The following is a 19,404-nucleotide window of genomic DNA, read 5'->3' as shown; positions in this document are numbered from 1 at the left end:
GCCACTGCACTTCAGCCTGGGCAACAGAGCGAGACTCCGTCTCAAAAAAAAAAAAAAAAAAGTCTGCCATTGCGTTTAGCCAGTGTCGTTCAAAAGAAATAATGTGAGTCACGTATATTACTTTTAATAGCGACTTTTTTTTTTTTTTTTTAAGATATGGAGTCTTGTTCTGTTGCCCAGACTGGAGTGCAGTCATGCAGTCTTGGCTCACTGCAACCTCCGCCTCCTAGGTTCAAGCAATTCTACTGCCTCAGCCTCCCAAGTAGCTGGGATTATAGGTGTGTGCCACCATGCCCAACTAATTTTTGAATTTTTTAGTAGAGACAGGGTTTTACCATGTTGGCCAGGCTGGTCTTGAACTCCTGACCTCAGGTGATCTGCCCACCTTGGCCTTCCAAAATCCTGGGATTACAGGCATGAGCCACTGTACCTGGCCAAATAGTCACATTTTAAAAAGTAAAAAAAAATTTTTTTTTTGAGGTGGAGTATCACTCTGTTGCCCAGGCTGGAGTGTAGTGGCGCGATCTGGGCTCACTGCAGTCTCCGCCTCCCAGATTCAAGCAATTCTTCCTGCCTCAGCCTCCCTAATAGCTGGGATTACAGGTACCCACTACCACGCCCAGCTACTTTTTTTTATATTTTTAGTAGAGATGCGGTTTTGCCGTGTTGGCCAGGCTGGCGAAGAACTCCTGACCACAGGTGATCCACCCACCTCGGCCTCCCAAAGTTCTGGGATTACAGATGCGAGCCACCACACTTGACCTAAAAAGTAAATTTTAATAATATATTTTAACTCATATCTAGAATGTTATTTTATTGTGTAATCGAGATTTAAAAATTGTTGAGGGCAGGCTCAGTGGCTCACACCTGTAATCCCAGCAGTATAAATGATAATGAAATTTTTGAGTAGTCACTTGATTGTTAAAACATCCTGAGGACTGGGCGTGGTGGCTCAAACCTGTAATCCCAGCACTTTGGGGGCTGAGTTGGGAAGTTCACTTGAGGTCAGGAGTTTGAGACCAGTCTGGGCAGCATAGACCCCCATCTCTGCAAAAACAAAAAATTAGCAGGACATGGTGGCATGTTCCTGTAGTTCTAGCTACAGGGGAGGCTGAGGTGGGAGGATCACTTGAGTCCAGGAGTTCAAGGGTGCAGTGAGCTTGGATCACACCACTGCACTCCAGCCTGGGTGACGGAGTGAGACTGTGTGTGATAAAACAAAAACAGAAAACATCCAGAGGTTTGTATAGAAGTAGTTATCTTGCAGGTATTCAGAAGGACCTGACTGCCAAAATAAGGCAGGCCCTCATTATTTCAGGTGCAGTCATTTTAAGTTTCTTATTGGCTATTAGTTTTTTGAAGAAATAATTTTTATAGATTTATAGGATGGTATTCACAAAGACTACTGTATTTGAATGTTTCTATATATTTTCAGTTCTCATACATCCATATTAGAAATTATGTATTATATTTATGGTCAGATTTATTGGAGACTACTGCAAAAAACAAATTACTGGTATGTTACACTCAACCAATCTCAAAACAAATCCAAGGGCACCAGAATATAAGTTGCACAAGGGCAGAAATCTTAGTCTTTTTTTTTTTCCTCGTGTGCTAAACACCTGGAAGAGTACCTGCACTTAATGGGTGCACCATAAATAATGAATGAAGGCAGGCAGGTAGGCAGACAGATGGTACAATCAGGATCCTCTTAATATGAATTGGGGGTAGTTTATTTAAAATTTTTCCTTTTTGGCCGGGCGCGGTGGCTCACGCCTGTAATCTCAGCACTTTGGGAGGCCGAGGCAGGCAGATCAGGAGGTCAGGAGATCGAGACCATCCTGGCTAACACAGTGAAACCCCGTCTCTACTAAAAATACAAAAAATTAGCCGGGCAAGGTGGTGGGCGCCTGTAGTCCCAGCTACTCGGGAGGCTGAGGCAGGAGAATGGCGTGAACCCCGGGGGGCGGAGCTTGCAGTGAACCGAGATCATGCCACTGCACTCCAGCCTGGGCAACAGTGAGACTCTGTCTCACAAAAAAAAAAAAAAAATTTTTTTTTCCTTTTTACCTACTTTCTGATCATTATATGAAGGAGATTGGGATCGGACTTAACAAATATTAGCTGTGGCCAGGCGCAGTGGCTCATGCCTATAATCCCAGCACTTTGGGCGGCCGATGCAGGTGGATCACCAGAGGTCAGGAGTTCGAGACCAGCCTGGCCAACATGGTGAAACCCCTCCTCTACTAAAAATACAAAAATTAGACAGGCGTGGTGGTGTGTGCCTGTTGCCCCAGCTGCTTGGGAGGCTCTGAGGCAGGAGAATTGCTTAAACCCGGGAGGTGGAGGTTGCAGTGAGCCGAGCTCTTGCCACTGCACTCCAGCCTGGGCGACAAGAGTGAGACTCTGACTCAAAAAAAAAAAAAAAAAGAATGTTAGCTGGTTAGCTGTTTGGCTTAATAGGGCAAGACTGCTCTTAGAAATTGAAAGGTTGGGGCTGGGTACAGTGGCTCACACCTGTAATCCTAGCACTTTGGGAGGCCGAGGCGGGCAGATCACCTAAAGTCAGAGTTCGAGACCAGCCTGGCCAACATGGTGAAACCCTGTCTCTACCAAAAATACAAAATTAGCTGGGCGTGGTGGCGCATGCCTGTAATCTCAGCTACTCGAGAGGCTGAGGCAGGAGAATCGCTTGAACCAGGGAGGTGGAGGTTGCGGTGAGCCAAGATTGTGCCATTGTAATCCACCCTGGGCAACAAGAGCAAAACTCTGTCTCAAAAAAAAAAGAAAAGAAAAAGAAATTGAAAGGTTGTTTGAAAAATTAGTCTTAAGAGAGTTACTGCTTTTGGATGAGAAGATTTCAGTGGTTGATTTGACCATAACCATCTTGGTAGTATGAGCTCAGGAATGCATTACTTATTAGTGATGTGGGAATTACATGGACTTGTCCCCAAAGCACAAGCTTTTAGTGGGCTGCTTCTATACTGGATGTGCTACCTTTTGGTGTCATTAATCCTTTCTCCACCACTAGGCTTACTCCTTTTTTCTTTTCTTTTTTTTTTTTTTTTGAGACGGAGTCTCGCTGTCGCCCAGGCTGGAGTGCAGTGGCGCAATCTCGGCTCACTGCAAGCTCCGCCTCCCGGGTTCACGCCATTCTCCTGCCTCAGCCTCTCCGAGTAGCTGGGACTACAGGCGCCCGCCAACACGCCCGGCTAATTTTTTTGTAGTTTTAGTAGAGACAGGGTTTCACCGTGGTCTCGATCTGCTGACCTCGTGATCCGCCCGCCTCGGCCTCCCAAAGTGCTGGGATTACAAGCGTGAGCCACCGCGCCCAGCCGACTTACTCCTTTTTTCACAGGGAATATTTTTCATTGGGAATTGGAGTCTCTGGGCTCCATGTAAGAAATCAAGTTGGTAAAGGCTCTTGTCCCTAAGAGAGGTATAATACATACATTTTGTTGTCAGGATGATTTTGCTAAGTTTTGGAAGAGTAGGTTGGTTCCACTAACCTGCATTTAAGAAATGATTGATCAGGCTGGGTGCTGTGGCTCACACCTGTATTTCCAACACTTTGGGAGGCTGAGGCTGGAGGATAGCTTGAGCTCAGGAGTTCGAGACCAGCCTGGGCAACTTAGCGAGACCCTGTCTCTACAAAAAAAAAGCTTTTAAATAAAAAATTAGCTGGGTATGGTGGTGCACACCTGTAGTCCCAGCTACCCAGGAGGCTGAGATGGGAGGATCACTTGAGCCCAGGAGTTTGAAGCTGCAGTGAGCTATGATTGAACCATCTCACTCCAGCCTGGATGACAGAGTGAGATTCTATCTTAAACAAAAAAACCCCAAAAGACCATCCAGAGTGCTTGTCTCAGTAGCATATATACTAAACTTGGAACGATACGGAGAAGATTAGTATGGTCCCTGTGCAAGGATGACACGCAAATTTGTGAAGTGTTTCATAATTACTATTTAAAAAAAAAACCTCTCTAGGTATGTCTCCAAAGAAGATAAACAGATGCCCAATAAACATATGGAAAGATGTTCAGCTATAGTGAGCTATAGTGAGCTATAGATCACTAATAATTAGGGAAATGCAAATCAAAACCACAGTGAGATGTTATTTTGCGACCATTTAGGATAGTTATAACAACAACAAAAGACAAAAACAAGTGATGAGGTTGTAGAGAAATTGGAACCTTGGTGCATTGCTGGTGGGAATGTGAAATGGTGCAGCCACAGTGAGAAACAATAGGGTGGTTTCTCAAAAAATTAAAAATGAAATTACCATATGATCTAGTGATCTCACTTGAAGTTATATCCAGGATAATTTAAATCAAAGATTCAAACAGGGCCAGGCAAGGTGGCTCATGCCTGTAAATCCCAGCACTTTAGGAGGCCAGATCACTTGGGCTCAGGAGTTCAAGACCAGCCTGGGCAACATGGTGAGATCCTGTCTCTACCAAGAAGCATCCCAAAATTAGCTGTACATGGTGGTGCATGCCTGTAGTACCAGCTGCTTGGGAGGCCGAGGTGAGAGGATCACTTGAACCCGGGAATCGGAGGTTGCAGTGAGCTGATAATCGTGCCACTGTACTCCAGCCTGGGTGACAGAGCAAGACCCTGTCTCAAAACAAAGAACAACAAAAAAGACTCAAACAGCTATTTGTGCACCAGCATTCATAGCAGCATTATTCATGATAGCTGAAAGGTGGAAACAACTCACATGTTCATCAGTGGATGAATGGATAAACAAAATGTGGTATACACATAGAATGGAATATTATTCAGCCTTAAAAGGGAGGGAAATTCTAACATGCTACCACATGGACGCGCCTTGAAAATAGATTACTAAGTAAAATGAGTTGGACACAAAAGGACAAATAATGTGTGAGGTACCTATCGTAGACAAATTAGTGGAATAGTGGTTACTAGGGCCTGGGGGACAGAGTAATGGGGAGTTATTGCTTAATAATCACAGAGTTTTAGTTTGGGAGAATGAAAAGTTCCAGAGAGGAATAGTGATGATGGTTGTATAACAGTGTGAACTAATTTAATGCCACTGAATTGTACACTTAAAAATGTTTGAAATGCATGAAAAGACAAATACTATGTGATTTCATTTATATGAATATGAGGCTATCTTTTTTTTTTTTTTTTTTTTTTTTTTTTTTTTTTTTGAGACGGAGTCTCGCTCTGTCACCCAGGCTGGAGTGCAGTGGCGCAATCTTGGCTCACTGCAAGCTCCGCCTCCCGGGTTCACGCCATTCTCCTGCCTCAGCCTCTCCGAGTAGCTGGGACTACAGGCGCCCGCCACCACGCCCGGCTAATTTTTTTGTATTTTTAGTAGAGACGGGGTTTCACTGTGGTCTCGATCTCCTGACTTGTGATCCGCCCGCCTCGGCCTCCCAAAGTGCTGGGATTACAAGCGTGAGCCACCGCGCCCGGCGAATATGAGGCTATCTAAAGTCAAATTCATAGAAACAGAAATAATGGTGATTACCAGGGGCTGGGGAAGAGGGAAATAGGAAGGTGTTTAATGAGTATAAAACAACGCATTACAGTTTTGCAAAATGAAAAGAAGGCTCTGGAGATCTGTTGCACAATGGTGTGATACAGTTAACACTGAACTGTACACATCAAAAATGGTTAAGATGGCAAATTTAATATTATGTTTTAGAAAATGGTTTAAATGGTAAATGTTTTAGATATATTTTTCCCACCGCTCAACAAAACCCAAAAAACTAACACTTGACCCAGCTCTCTAAAAGAGCATTTGATCACAGACAGCCCCTCCTGTTCCAGGTATTAGCTACTGTTAACCAGTAGTTGTGAATCAAGAGGATCCTTTATGGTACCTTCCCATGCTTTAATAGCACTGGTCTGTACTTTCAGATGTTGAAGGCAGATTTGTCTTTTTGTTGTCTGTATTTACATAGACCTTCTTGGAATGTTAGAATCGTGGAATGTTAGTGCAGGAATGAACCCTTAAATGAATTTTCAAAGTGGGAAAACTGAGACCGGTGAGGTGAAGTAAATTCCAGAAGGCCAAAAGGCCACATGGCTAATTAGTTTTCTTTTTCTTTTTTCTTTCTTTTTTTTTTTTTTGAGATAGAGTTTCACTTTTGTTCCCGAAGCTGGAGTGCAGTTGCCTGATCTCGGCTCACTGCAGCCTCCACCTCCTGGGTTCAAATGATTCTCCTGCCTCAGCCTCCTGAGCAGCTGGGATTACAGGCCTGAGCCACCATGCCCGGCTAAATTTTGTATTTTTAGCAGAGACGGGGGTTTCGCCCTGTTGACCAGGCTGGTCTCAAACTCCTGACCTCAGGTGATCCACCCGCCTCGGCCTCCCACAGTGCTGGGATTACAGGTGTGAGCCATTGCGCCCGGCCAGGAGTTTTTATTAGAATCCACAGCCAATCTTATTCATAGCCACATTGCTCATTCTGAGAATTTCATTGTTGTGTTTAAAAAAATCAATGATAGTTTTCCTGCTCATCAATTTCAATTTGAAAAGTAGAGTAGAGTTGCTGTGGTTTTGTTTTTGTTTTTTTTTGGAGGGGCAGGAATAGGTAAGTAACAAGTCTTAGAATAAAATATCAAGGATTTTGTTCGAGTTACTTGTCGTTTGCCAACTTAGAGCGTAATAGAGAAGAGCCGATGATGTTAGGGATAATTATTTTCTTTTCAAGAATTGTGGTGTATAATGATGCACAAGCCCGGCAAATGAAATACTGGTATTCTTGTTTTGTTTGCAAAAGGGAGAGGCCAATAGGAGAAATACTGGCAATCTCTTTCAACTTTTAACGGTAGAAGGTTGCCCAGGCAGAGCTGTGGTAGCAGTTGTGAAGAACAGAGGAGTAGGAGCTTGTTGAGTGTTGATTTACAAGTAAGAGACCATTATTTAGCAAAAAATATAAATTGTATAATTAGCCGAAGAGATTTGCCTGGGAAAACTTTTTATTGAGATGGTTAAGTCATAAAGGAGGAGTTTCATTTTTATTTTATTTTATTTTTGTAGAGACAGGGTCTTGCTGTGTTGCCCAGGGCTCAAGCAGTAATCAAATTCCTGGACTCAAGATCAAATTCCTGGGCTCAAGCAGTCTTCCTGCCTCAGCCTCTAAAGCCACCAAAGCCAGCTTTTTAAAACTTTATTTTATATATAAAAAAAGAGTTTAAAGGAGTTACAAAGGATGTTGAGGTTAACAGGACATTATCTGAACCCAGAAGACTAAAAGTCTTGTAAAGGTCACAGAGATGGATCCTTCAAATAGATGAATAATTGAGGGTTTATGAAATTAGTTCATTAAATTTGGATTATAAGAAAAGGAATTTGAGGACCGGTGCGGTGGCTCACGCCTGTAATCCCAGCACTTTGGGAGGTCAAGGCCGGCGGATCACCTGAGGTCAGGAGTTTGAGACCAGCCTGACCAACGTGGAGAAACCTCGTTTCTACTAAAAATACAAAAATTTGCCTGGTGGGCCTGGTGGCGCATGCATGTAGTCCCAGCTACTCGGGAGTCTGAGGCAGGAGAATCGCTTGAATCTAGGAGGCAGAGGTTGTGGTGAGCCGAGATCACGTCATTGCACTCCAGCCTAGGCAACAAGAGTGAAACTCCGTCTCAAAGAAAAAAAAGAAAAGGAATTTGAAAAATTGATTAGAATGAAATTTTAGTGAAGAAAACTCAGTCTTAAGGGAAATCTGAAATGAGAAAAACGTTTTTATTTGAAGACAGTGCAGTGTATTTTGGGTTGCAAGCATAAGTGATTGCTTGATGTTTATTCTTCTTTCCAGAGCTGAAAAATAGTATTTTTGAGGAAAACAGCAACTATTGATGGAATGCTACATTTCTTTTTTTATTATTTATTATTTACTATTGATTAAAAAAAATTAATAGAGACGGGGTCTCGCCATGTTACCCAGGCTGGTTTCGAACTCCTTGGCTCAATCAGTACTCCTGCCTCAGCCTCCCAGAGTGCTGGGATTTATAGGTGGGAGCCACCACGCCTGGCCTAGAATGCTGTGTTTCAAATATGACCCAGAAACAGAGCTTCCAAAGTTGTAAAACATTAGAAAATGGAAAAACCATTATTCTGGAGACCCAAAAAGTACATCATATCAAAATCAGAACGAAGGACAGTGTTGATTTGTTTCTTTCATATAATTAGCAATGCTTCTGTACAGACTTTTTTAAGTTGAAATTTTTATTAAGATAATTGTAATTTCTCATGCGGTTGTAAAAGATAATACAAAGGGATCTCTTGTATACTTTGCCCAGTTTCCCCCAATGGTAGCAGTTTTGGGAAACTTTTGTAACATCACAACCACGATGTTGACATCTGGTGTAGTACACCAGCCTTATTAAAATTCCCCAGTTTTATTTTTATTCATTTGTGTGTATATTAAATTTGGTACAATTTTGTCACTCATGTAGGTCCATGTATCCACCACCGTAGTCAATATACAACAGTTCCAAGGAACAAGGACCCTTCATGTTCTTTTGTAATTATAGCCTCCCGATATTTCTACACTCCAAACCTTGGTAACTGAAACTGTCCTTCATTTCTAAAATTTTGTCATTTTACAAATGTTGTATAAATGGAATCATATAGAATGTAACCTTTTGGGATTGGCTCCCCCCCACCCCCCAACTCAGCATAATTCCCTGGAGATTAATCCAAGTTGTGTGTATCATTTTTTTGTTTGTTTTTTGTTTTTTTTTTTTGAGACAGTCTTGCTCTGTCGCCTAGGCTGGAGTGCAATGGCACAATCTCGGCTCACTGCAACCTCTGCCTCTCAGGTTCAAGTGATTCTCCTTGCCTCAGCCTCCTGAGTAGCTGGGATTACAGGCGCCCACCACCATGCCCAGCTAATTTTTGTATTTTTAGTAGAGATGGGGTTTCACTACATTGGCCGGGCTGGTCTTGAACTCCTGACCTCAAGTGATCTGCCTCGCCTGCCTTGGCCTCCCAAAGTGTTGGGATTACAGGCGTGAGCCACCATGCCTGGCCTGTTTTATTTATTTTTTTTGTTGTTTGTTGCCCAGGCTGGAGTGCAGTGGTACAATCTTGGCTCACTGCAACTTCTGCCTCCTGCGTTCAAACGATTCTCCTGCCACAGCCTCCCAAGTAGCTGGGACTACAGGCATGCACCACCACACCCAGCTAATTTTTTTGTATTTTTAGTGGAGACGAGGTTTCACCGTGTTGACCAGACTGATCTTGAACTCCTGACCTCAGGTGATCTGCCGGCCTTGGCCTTGGCCTCCCAAAGTGTTGGGATTACAGGCGTGAGCCACCGTACCGGGCCCATTAGTTTTTTTTTTTTTCTTGTTGTGTTTTTTTTTTTTTTAATTGTTGAGTGGTATACTTCATGGTATGTACCACAGTTTGTTTAATCTTCACCCATTGACCAACATCTGGGCTGATTCCAGTTTTTAGCTAATATGAATAAAGCTGCTAGGAATATTTTGTGTACAAGTTGTGTGATCATAAATTTGCTTTTCTTTGGAATAAACACCCAAAACTGCAATTGTTGGGTCACATAGTAATTGCATGTTTCGTTTAAAAGAAACTGCCAGACTGTTTCCAGAATGGCTATACCATTTTACACTCCCATCCTCAGCAGTGTATGAGTGCACTTTCTCTTCATCCTCACCAGCATTTGATAACGTTATCATACTATTTTGTACTTTAGTCATTCTGATAAGTGTGTAGTGATAATGTCATTGTGGTTTTTAATTTGCATTTTCCTGATTGCCAAAGGTGTTGAAAAGTCCTTTTATGTGCTTATTTGCCATCTTTGGAAAAATGTCTGTTCATGTGGTTGCCGATTTTCTAATTGGATTGTTTTTTAACTGTTGAGTTTTGAGAGTTCTTCGTACATTTAAAATTCTAGTTTGGACCAGGTGCAGTGGCTCATGCCTGTAATCCCAGCACTTTGGGAGGCTTAGATGGGTGAGTTGCTTGAGACTAGCTTGGGCAACATGGCGAAATCCTATCTCTACAAAAAAGAAAAAAATTATCTGGATGTGGTGGTGTGCACCTGTAGTCCCAGCTACCTGAGAGACTGAGATGGGAGGATCAGCTGAGGCCAGGGAGGTTGAGGCTGCAGTGAGCTGTGATCACTCCAGCCTGGGCGACAGTGAGACTCTATCTCAATAAAATAAAATAAAATTCTAGTCCTTTGTTGGATATGTGTGTGGTTTACAGATATTTTCTTCCAGTCTGTAGCTTGTCTTTTCATCCTCTTCACATGGGCTTTCACAGGGCAAACATTTGGAACTTTGATGCGGTCCAATTTATAAATCATGCTTTTGGACTTTGCTCACTTTTTGTGGATCATGCTTTTGGTATTTAGGAACTCCGTCCATCATAGATCCCAAATATTTTCTTTTGTGTTTTCCTAAAAGTTTTATAGTTTTATATTTTACATGTGACCCTATTTTGAGTTATTTTTGTATATGGTGGGGGTTTAGATTGAGGTCGACTTTTTTTTTTTTTTTTTTTGCTTGTGGAAGGGATGTCTGATTGCTCCCGTACCATTTATTTAATATGAAGGCCTTTCCCCCTCACCTAATTTCATATAGTTAATCAGATGATGTAGGTATTCTCAAGATTTCAGAGATTCTGTATGACCCGACAGGAATGAAAATTGACTTAGTGGTTGACTCTTGCCGTAATTTACACTGCGCTTTCTGAAAGTTTTTTTTCCCTCTTTTTTTTTTTTGAGATGGATTTAGCTCTTGTTGCCCAGACTGGAGCGCAGTGGCACAATCTCTGCTCACTGCAACCTCCACCTTCTGGGTTCAAGCGATTCTCCTGCCTCAGCCTCCCAAGTAGCTGGGATTACAGGCACGCACCACCACGCCTGGCTAATTTTTATATTTTTAGTAGAGATGGGGTTTCACCATGTTGGCCAGGCTGGTTTCGAAATTCTGACCTCAGGTGATCCTCCTGCCTCAGCCTGGGATTACAGGCATAAGCCACTGTGCCTGGCCTAGATGAGAATTTTAACCTTTTATAATCTCATCCCACTCTCTGTTCCAGTTCTTTGTTAAATTGGTATGCAGTGGTTACATTACTATGCCTGTATAAATATTCCATTTAGTTAAGTAGCCTGTTATATTTCCTTTGTTCTGAAGTTAAAAATTCCTCTTTATTTGATTAATCTGCATCTTCCTATGTACTGCAGCAACCTCTCAGAATGAATTTCCACATAGCCAAACCACCAGATAATAATCTTTTGGTTTCTATTGTTTTCCTGGGCACCTCTCTACTACATATTTTCTCTGTCCTGCTTCAATAATGGACTGGTTATTAATTATGCCTGGTTGCACAATTAATGCCTTGGGAATTTCCTAAGGATCTCTCCGGTATGCGATACCCTGTTTTTTTGCAATACCTTTCTTTGTTGGTTTACTGCCTTTGAGCATATCATCCTATCGTAGCTTTTTGCTAAAAGGGTACATGGTAAAGGAAATTTTTTGAGGCTTTCCATGTTTGACAAAGTCTGAATTCTTCCCTTTTCACTCAGTTGAGTGTTTGACAAGGCATAGAGTTCTAGGTTGAAAACAGTTTTCCCTTAGGACTTTGAAAACATTACTCCATTGTCTTCTAGTTGCTGACAGTTCTGATACCATTCTGATTCTTTATCCTTTATTTGTAGGATAATTATTTATAGTAGCCTAGTTTATCTCTGGAAGATTTCTGAATTTTTAAATTCTTAATAAAAAATTTCATAATTATGTACCTTGGTAGGTGGGTCTTTTTTATAAATCTGTTGTTGTGGGTACTTGGTGGGCCTTTCCAGGTCCTTCCAACTTTGTTAATTTGTTCTACTGCCTGGGAGATTTCTTTGACTTTATCTTTTTACCTTTATATTGAAGGTTTTCAGCTGTCGTATTTTTAATTTCTGGTAGTTTTTTCTTGTCTATTCCTTAAATTTTTTTTTTTTTTTTTTTTGGAGACAGGGTTTCACTCTGTCACCCAGGTTTGTAAGGCCTGGCTGCCTTACTGCAGCCTCAACCTCCTGGGCCCAAGCAATCCTCCCACTTCAGCCTCCTGAGTGGTTGGGACCACAGGTGCATACCACCACACCTGGCTAATTTTTTCTCTTTTTTTTCTATACATGGGTCTCATTTTGTCTCCTGGGCTCAAGTGATTGTCCCACCTCAGCCTCCCAAAGTGCTGAGATTACAGGTGTGAGTCCTTGTGCCTGGTCCTTAAATTTTTTTGTTTGACTTTTCTTTTTAGAGACAGAGTCTTGCTCTGTCTCCCAGGCTAGAGCGCAGTGGCGTGATCAGGGCTCTCTGCAGCCTCAACCTCCCGGGCTCAAGTGATCTTCCCACCTCGGCCTCCTAAGTAGTTAGGACTATAGGCATGTGCCACTGCATCTGGTTAATTTTTAAATTTTTTGTGGAGACTGGGCCCCACTATGTTGTCCAGGCTGGTCTTACTTAACTCCTGGGCTCAATTGATCCTCCTACCTTGGCCTCCCAAAGTGCTGGGATTTTAAGTGTGAGCCACCATGCCTGGCATAAATTTGTTTTTTAAAATTCTTGTTTTTTGAATATACCATTTTCTCTTCTTGGAGGTTAGCTTATTTGATGTTTTCTTCTGTTTCTTACTTTCTCTTCCCTTCAGGTTCTCCCTTTTTGCCCCCTCCCCCTTGTTTTATTGTATATTTTATTTTGGAAGCCTTCCTCAAATGATTGTTTCAGGCTGCACATTCATAGTTAAGAATGAGTCCTTAAAGGCCAGGTGCAGTGGCTCACGCCTGTAATCCCAGCACTTTGGGAGGCCAGGGTGGGCGGATCACGAGGTCAAGAGATCGAGACCATCCTGACCAACATGGTGAAACACCGTTTCCACTAAAAATACAAAAAAAAAAAAAAAAAATTAGCCGGACGTGGTGGTAAGCGCCTATAGTCCCAGCTACTCAGGAGGCTGAGGCAGGAGAGTCACTTGAAGCCAGGAGGCAGAGGTTGCAGTGAACCGAGATTGCACCACTGCACTCTAGCCTGGGCGACAAAGCGAGACTCTGTCTCAAAAAAAAAAAAAAAGAGTCATTAAGGCCAGGTGAGGTGGCTTATGCCTGTAATCTCAGCACTTTGGGAGGCTGAGGCAGGCAGATCAGGAGGTCAGGAGTTTGAGACCAGCCTGACCAACATGGTGAAACCCCGTCTCTACTAAAAATACAAAAATTAGCCGGGCATGGTGGCGCGCACCTGTAATCCCAGCTACTCAGGAGGCTGAGTCAGGAGAATCACTTGAACCCAGGAGGCGGAGGTTGCAGTGAGCCCAGATGGCACCACTGCACTCCAGTCTGGGCAACAGAGCGAGACACAGTCTCAAAAAAACAAAAAAAAGTCATTAAAAAGATGTTTGCAGCAGGACGTGGTGGCTTATGCCTGTAATCCTAGCACTTTGGGAGGCTGAGACAGGAGGATTGTTTGAGCCCAGGAGTTTGAGACCAGCCTAGGCAACATAGGGAGACCCCCGTCTTTACAAAAAATTAAAAAAAAAAAAAAGTAGCTGATCATGGTGGTTGATGCCTGTAGTCCCAGCTACTTGGGAGGCAGACGTAGGTAGATTGCTTGAGCCTGGGAGGTTGAGGCTGTAGAGACCTATGATCACGCCACTGTTCTCCAGCCTGGGCAACAGAGTGAGACGTATTCTCAAAGAAAAGATGTTTTCAAGGTCTGTAAACATGGGCAGGGCTTTTCACTGGTGGGCTCTGCTACAAGATGATGGAACCGTGAGCCTATTTTTTTTTTTTTTTTTTTTTTTTCACTGAGAGAGATTCCAAGCATTAATGTCTGTTGGTCTTGTTTCTGGAGAGAAAGACTCAGATCACCTGCCTCTAATGTAAGCTTGACTGCCTGCTTTCTTGAATCTGAGCAGCTAAAGGAACTTGGGTGGGCAGGTGTAGGGTTAACTTTAGTTTCATTGTACACATTTGTATTTAATCTTATTTTTTCACATCTCCTATCTGTAGTCTCATTCCCATACTCCATTTAACCTGGTGTTCCTGAGTGTATCTGTTGCAGATTTTCTAGAGAATGAGCCTTTAGACGCCTACTTGGTCTTGAGGGATGACAATATTGGTATGTGAGATGGAAGCTGTGTGTTGGGGTGTCCTTATATACAGCCCTCACCTTCTGCCTTGGTGTCTGATATCTGTTACTGCTAAACCCTCCCAAATGAATTGACTTGTTCCTCTTTGATGTCTTCAGTGGGCCTTGAAGTCATAAGCTTGTTTTCATCTACTGTGGTTACAGTTGCAATGTCTATTCATTGAAATGGAGGAAAAGTTTATATTTCTTGTTTTCTCTATGTTGGTGTGACTTTGGAGAGAAGGGGTTAGAAAGATCTCTCTGCTATCTCAACTGGAGGTTGAGGTAATTTTTGACTTCAAATGATTTTTGACTCCACTTTTTTAAAACTCGTAACGTGTAGTAGAGTTGGGGTGAATGATATTTTGCTATTGTTTTTGTAAATATCCAGTCCTCCTTCAAAATAATGAGATTTTTGTTATTTAGGATAATGGAATGTATTGAATCCAAGTAGTTCCACCACTATCCAGATCAGTGACATTTAAGGGAGACAGCTTTAATTTAGATGTGTAATTCTTAGCTGATTTACTTGGGGGGAAATGGAGTATTTTTGCTTTTTGAATAAAGTAGAACTGTAGTCTTAAATTTCAATCTTATGCTCTTGATGGATACTATTTTATAGAATACTGAACAGCAAGTGATTCAGCAAATTCATAATCTATTAGAGGATTTCAGTGGGTCCTATATATCATAGCACTTGGCATTGAATAATAAGTTATCATTCTTGATTTTTTGCTGGTTTGAAACCTGGTAAATATTTGTGCTTACAAAGTGGGAGGGAGTATTGTTTACCTACCTCTTTGTATATTCTTAGTCTTACATAAATGCTTTTGCTTTCCTTAAATTAGCTATTAATGGACACGTGTATATTTCTTTTTTTTTTTTATTTTTTTGAGACGGAGTCACTCTTTGTCACCCACGCTAGAGTACAATGGCACAGTCTCGGCTCACTGCAACCTCTGCCTCCCGGGTTCAAGCGATTCTTCTGCCTCAGCCTCCTGAGTAGCTGGGATTACGGGCGTGTGCCACTACGCCCAGCTAATTTTTGTATTTTTAGTAGAGACAGGGTTTCATCGTGTTGACCAGGCTGGTCTAGAACTCCTGACCTCGTGATCCGCCTGCCTCAGTCTCCCAACGTGCTGGGATTACAGGTGTGAGCCACCACACCTGGCTTCTTTTTCTTTTTTTTTTTTTTCTTTTCTTTTTTTTTTTCCTGTTTTTTTTGAGCTGGAGTCTCGCTCTGTCGCCCAGGGTGAAGTGCAATGGCGTGATCTCGGCTCACTGCAACCTCTGCCTCCTGGGTTCGAGCAATTTTCCTTCCTCAGCCTCCCAAGTAGCTGGAATTACAGGCGCCCACCGCCACGCCCAGCTAATTTTTTTTGTATTTTTAGTAGAGACAGGGTTTCACCATGTTGACCAGGCTGGTCTCAAACTCCTGACCTCAGGTGATCCGCCCGTCTTGGCCTCCCAAAGTACTGGGATTACAGGCCTGAGCCACCACGCCCGGCCTAATGTTTGTATTTTTAGTAAAGACGGGGTTTCACCATGTTGGCCAGGCTGGTCTCGAACTCCTGACCTCAGGTGATCCACCTGCCTCAGCCTCCCAACGTGCTGGCATTATAGGCGTCAGCCACCACACCTGGCCAGATAGGTGTGTAATTCTAAAAAATCTAGTAATTTCCTTTTGCATATTTTAGTGTGGGGATATATATTCCGCATAGTAAATAGGCAAGAGTGCTATGGAAGGTAAATACAATATCAGAATAGTTGTTCAAACATTAACTCTTTGTTTAACAGATTAAGCATTTTTAAAACTTTTTCATTATTTTGAAAAATTTCTAACCTACAGGAAAGTTTAGAACACTCATTACGGTGAATCCCCTTAGATCTTCCAGATTCACCAGTTGTCAGCATTTTGCTACATTTGTTTTTGTTTTTATATCTCTCAAGAGAGTTTATTTTGCTTGTGATGTAATGTCTGATTCAAGATAGATTAAATTAACCAAGTCTGATGGCACACACCTGTAGTCCCAGCTACTTGGGAGGCTGAGGTGGGAGGGTTGCTTGAGCTGAGATCACGTCACTGCACTGCAGCCTGGGTGACAGAGTGAGACCCTGCCTAAAAAAAAAAAAAAAAAGATTAAAGATCTGCATTTTGACATGAGCATAGTCTTTTTTTTTTTTTTTTTTTTTTTTTGGAGATGGAGTCTCGCTCTGTCACCCAGGCTGGAGTGCAGTGGCGCGATCTCGGCTCACTGCAACCTCCACCTCCTGGGTTTTATGCCATTCTCCTGCCTCAGCCTCCTGAGTAGCTGGGACTACAGGCATGCACCACCTACGCCCGGCTAATTTTTTTTGTATTTTTAGTAGAGATGGGGTTTCACCGTGTTAGCCAGGATGGTCTCGAACTCCTGACCTTATGATCCGCCCGCCTCGGCCTCCCAAAGTGCTGGGATTACAGACATGAGCCACCGCACGTGGCGAGCATAGTCTTTTTTTTTTACGAACTAGAAAATTAAGTTATAATCCCCTGTGTTTGCCAGTTATTGAAAAAAAAAATTGAGGCTTTTAATATGTTAGGCACCCTCTACTAAGCACTAGGGATGCAATGGTGAGTAGTATACAGTTGGTGGCTGCTCTTGTCGAGTTTCAATTCTAGTGGAGGATTCTTAGAAGTGCACTAAAATACCACTACTTTTTTTTTTTTTTTTTTGAGACGGAGTCTCGCTCTGTCGCCCAGGCTGGAGTGCAGTGGCGCAATCTCGGCTCACTGCAAGCTCCGCCTCCCGGGTTCATGCCATTTTCCTGCCTCAGCCTCTCCGAGTAGCTGGGACTACAGGCGCCCGCCACCACGTCCGGCTAATTTTTTTTGTATTTTAGTAGAGACGGGGTTTCACCATGGTCTGGATCTCCTGACCTCGTGATCCACCCGCCTCGGCCTCCCAAAGTGCTGGGATTACAAGCGTGAGCCACCGCGCCCGGCAATACCACTACTTTCTTATCATCTGAAGTTAGAATATGATTCTCAGTATCTTTGTTGCTCTTCTAAGACATTTTACATTGTGGGAAATACAGACTTTATGCCTTTTAAGTCACTTTTTGTTTTTTGAGACAGCAGCTGGGATTACAGGCATGAGACACCATACTTGGCTAATTTTTATTTTTATTTTATTTTATTTTTTTTTTTGAGATTCTCACTCTTTCTCCCAGGCTGGAGAGCAGTGGTGTGATCTTGGCTCCCTGCAACCTCCGCCTCCCGGGTTCAAGCGATTCTCTTTATTCAGCCTCCTGAGTAGCTGGGACTACAGGTGCGCACCACCGCGCCCAGCTAATTTTTTATATTTTTAGTAGAGATGGGGTTTCAACATGTTGTCCAGGCTGGTCTCGAACTCCTGACCTCAGGTGGTCCACCTGCCTCAGCCTTCCAAAGTCCTGGAATTACAGGTGTGAGCCACCCTGCCCGGCCTAATTTTTGTATTTGTAGTAGAGATAGGGTTTTGCAGTGTTGGCCAGGCTGGTCTCAAATTTCTGGCCTCAAGTGATCCGCCTGCCTTGGTCTCCCAAATGCTGGGATTACAGGTGTGAGCCACCATGCACCTGGTCTGTGTTTTTCTGTTTTGTTTTCTTACCTTACATAGTTATTGTTGATGTACCTCCAGAAAGATGTAGAACTTTTTTTTTTTTTTTTTTTGAGGCAAGGTCTCACTCACCCAGGATGAGTGCAGTGGCACAATCACAGCTCACTGCAGCCTCAAACTTCCAGGCTCAAGCAATCCTTCCACCTCAGCCTCCCAAGTAGCTGGGATGACAGGCACACACCACCACACCTGGATTAGTTTTTTTTAGTAGAGATGAGATCTCTCTATGTTGTCTAGGCTGGTCTCGAACACTTGAACTCAAGGGATCCTCCTGCCTCAGCCTTCCAAAGTGTTGGGATTACAGGCGTGAGCCACCATGTCTGGGCTTTCTTTTTCTCTTTTTTCCTTTTTTTGAGACGGAGTCTTGTTCTGTCGCCAGGCTAGAGTGCAGTGGCGTGATCTCGGCTCACTGCAATCTGCGCCTCCCGGGTTCAGGCAATTCTCTTGCCTCAGCTTTCCCAGTAGCTAGAACTACAGGTGCGTGCCACCACACCCGTCTAATTTTTGTATTTTTAGTAGAGGCTGGATTTCACCTTGTTGGCCAGTATGGTCTCGATCTCCTGACCTCGTGATCCACCCACCTTGGCCTCCCAACGTGCTAGGATTACAGGTGTGAGTCACCGCACCTGGCCCTTTGTTTTAAGATGTAGAATTTTAAACACTCAGTTTAGTAAGACTACATTTATCTAGAAATTAGTCTTTTATCAATCTCTGAGTACAATCCAGACTCAAACAAGATGTGTTTCCATGTATTCCCTAAATTATTTATTTTTCTTGAGACAGATTCTAGGTCTGTCACCCTGGCTGGAGTGCAGTGGTGTGATCATAACTCCCTGTAACCTTGAACTCTTGGGCTCAAGCAGTCTTACCCATTAGCCTCCTGAGTAGCTAGGACTACGGATGCATGCCACTACACCCAGCTAGATTTTTTTGTTTTTTGTAGAGGCAGAGTTTTGCAATGTTGCCCAAGTTGGTCTCGAACTCCTGGCCTCAAGTGATCCTCTTGCCTCCTAAAGTGCTGGAATTACAGGTGTGAGCCACTGAGCCTGGCCCTAAAAACTGTGGTGCCAACTATGAAGGACTCTGTTTGATCTGACAATAAGCTTGTACTTTGCTGTATAGAGGCGTCGTGAATGGCAGCATTAGCTCTATGCTACGTATTTCTGGTACTGCCACTGGCTGGGCCAATTGGTGCCATTAACTTAGGGAATATGCAAGAGGGAGCAGATCTGAGAGGCATGATATTCCATGCTGTGACATGTGCTTGTAGGATATCTAAGTTAACGTGTCCAGTAGACATTTGTATGTTATGTCTGGGAGGTAAGGAGTGGAATCTAGTCTTGAGAAATAAAACTACTTGAAGTCATAGTGCCTTCAATGAGCATGGAGTGAGAAGACCTCCAAAAGCTAAGGAAGCTGGGCATGGTGGTGGGTGCCTGTAGTCCCAGCTACTGGGAGACTGGAGGCAGGAGGATTACTTGTGCACAGGAATTCGAGATTGCATTGTGCACAATTGTGCCTATGAATAGCCATTGCACTCCAGCCTGGGCAACATAGACAGTCTCTAAAAAAAAAAATTAAAAAACAAAAACTATAAGGAATACTAACATTTAAGGTATAGACAGGATAGGAATCCAGCCAAGAAATTAAGAAGC

General features: G+C 43.0%; 2 protein-coding genes and 1 non-coding gene across 3 annotated transcripts in view; 2 read left to right on the top strand and 1 right to left on the bottom strand.

Annotated features, from left to right (window-relative positions):
• ASXL2 (ASXL transcriptional regulator 2) overlaps window positions 1-19,404 on the bottom strand; it is a 555,729-nt gene that overhangs the window by 310,434 nt on the left and 225,891 nt on the right. The window lies entirely within an intron of this gene.
• RAB10 (RAB10, member RAS oncogene family) overlaps window positions 1-19,404 on the top strand; it is a 98,900-nt gene that overhangs the window by 6,383 nt on the left and 73,113 nt on the right. The gene's annotated exons all lie outside the window — the stretch shown is intronic.
• On the top strand, window positions 3,857-3,963 carry LOC129468781 (U6 spliceosomal RNA). The gene has a single exon (XR_008652841.1). It is a non-coding gene; the product is annotated as a U6 spliceosomal RNA (small nuclear RNA).

The sequence above is a fragment of the Symphalangus syndactylus genome, chromosome 18, assembly GCF_028878055.3.
Source record: "Symphalangus syndactylus isolate Jambi chromosome 18, NHGRI_mSymSyn1-v2.1_pri, whole genome shotgun sequence".
Taxonomy (NCBI): domain Eukaryota; kingdom Metazoa; phylum Chordata; class Mammalia; order Primates; family Hylobatidae; genus Symphalangus; species Symphalangus syndactylus.
This window is presented reverse-complemented; position numbering and strand designations above follow the sequence as displayed.